We start from the raw sequence: 1,999 nt of genomic DNA on the forward strand, positions 1-1,999 counted from the left end.
CTGGAATAGCCAGAGCGGGGATGGGAGGTGGTGCACAGCTTGCCTCCTCATCTGCCCTCCCTCAATTCCACGGTAAGGCCCCTGCTGAGGGTAGAGGAAAGAAGGATGCTGCCTGTCAGCCCTGCTTTTGGGTGAAGATAGCTCCGGGTGGGACTTGGTGGGGACCTGCAGCCTCTTGGAGATCTGGCTGTCCCATTCCTCAGTGCCCCAGGCACAGGTTGCTCCCTGTATCAGGGACGCAAATGCAACCTGTCCCCTTTAGCTCACTATTTCCATCTGCTTGGGTGAGTAAGAGCTGTTCCACTGCCACAAACTCTTTTGTGGTGCAAATTTCATTGAGAGCGCTGGCAAAGGCAGCCGAAGCACGCTGGAGCCAGGAGGCTGGACTTTGAGGGCTGGGGCGAGTTCTGGAGGCAGGAAGGCTCCAGCCAGGCACATCCTTGAGAGTTGTCTCTGTGGCGAGGTAAGCAATAAGAAAACAGGAGAGGCTTTTTGCAGCCTTTGGCCTCATTCCTGGCTCTCAAGAAATCTCACGACACCCTTTTGGCCTGACCTATGCCAAACAGACCTATCTAGCACGGGGCTGTGGGTCATTGCTTGCCAGCAGCTGGTACAAAACACTCATGGGTGGAGGAAGCTGAACCATTTACTCCTGTGGCATTGCAGATTTTGTTTTAGAGCAACAATTCTTACGCTTTGCGTGACAGAGGTAGCTTTGCTGGTGTAGCTTTGCGGTGCCTTCTGCTCCTTGGTTGTTGCTTGGCTGAAGCGCACCAGGTTGGACAGGAGTAGCCCGGGTTGTGCTGGAGCTGCAAGGAAGGGGTGGCTGTGCCTTGCTCTGCTTTTGAGTGCTGTGACAAGCAGCCATCATGCTACTGAGCTCTGCAGGGGGAAGAAACGTAGCAGGCAGCATAAAGCGAGATGTCCTTGCAGCAGAAGACAGGGTCTCACGTAAAACACCACTGTGCTGCCCAGGGGAGCACCACCACCAAGTCTGGCTGCCTGTCCTGCCTGCGCCAGGACTTGGACCCGTGGCGAGGAGCTCTGCAGCTGCGTGTAGTTACCCGTGTTTATAAACCTGGCTCCGAATTGGGAAATGCTTTATTTTCCTTGTGAGCAACCTCATCGGAAGCAGGGTTTTTTGTGAAGCTTCTGAGGTAGGTGGGTTTCTCAGGCGAGGGTGGAATTTCTGGCTGGAGCACGTCTGTAACATCTGCTGCGTTTCGGATGGAGCTCTTGCCTTTCCCACCCTCTCTCTGCAGCTAGCTAGGCTGGGAAGAAAAAAGCTTCAAGTGGAAGTTCAGACCTTTCCCTTTGAGACCTGAGCCTTGCAATGCCTGCTTTCCTCTTCTTTTATTACTCCCAACCCAGGGAGTCCAGTTTTCTGGATTGCAGTGCCCAGAAACTCTCCTTATTACTGCTTCCTCCTAAAGCCAGCTCTGCTTTTGCTTCCCTGCAAATGAGACCAGCCCAGCAGCCCAGGAATGGTTGTCCCTGGGACTGGGTAGCTGCTGGAACTCTGGAGAGGGAAAGCTGGGCTGAGGGCTGTGGCATTTTGCTGAATTCCAGTAAAATGATTAAACAAAAAAAATTCCTCCATAGTGTCTGTCTTGAGTGGCTTTTGCTTTTCCTCTGAGGAGGAGGGATGCCGGGGGCCCAGCAGCCCTGGTCATGGGAAAATGATCCCCTGCAGGGATTTGCTTTCGCCTTGTGCGATCCTGGTGGGGAGGAGACTTCCTGGGAATGTTGCATGCCGGGGTAAGGAAAACCCCGTTCTCCTAAGGGCTGGGCCGAGCCCCCACCATGGATTGTGGGATGGGAATTGATGGGCTGCCAAGCCCATGGCTTCGGCAGGCCGGTCTCCACCCTGGGGCTCGCTGCCGAAAGCAAACCTCCAGCAGTGCCAGCCTGCTTGCTGTGCAGGATTCGCGTCCTCTGCCTTCATGTCTTCAGCTGTTAAGTAATTTTAAGGCAGGAATTGTTTCCTTCTACCACTTCT

The sequence above is a fragment of the Fulmarus glacialis genome, unplaced genomic scaffold (genome assembly GCF_000690835.1).
Source record: "Fulmarus glacialis isolate BGI_N327 unplaced genomic scaffold, ASM69083v1 scaffold18304, whole genome shotgun sequence".
NCBI classification, from domain to species: Eukaryota; Metazoa; Chordata; class Aves; order Procellariiformes; family Procellariidae; genus Fulmarus; species Fulmarus glacialis.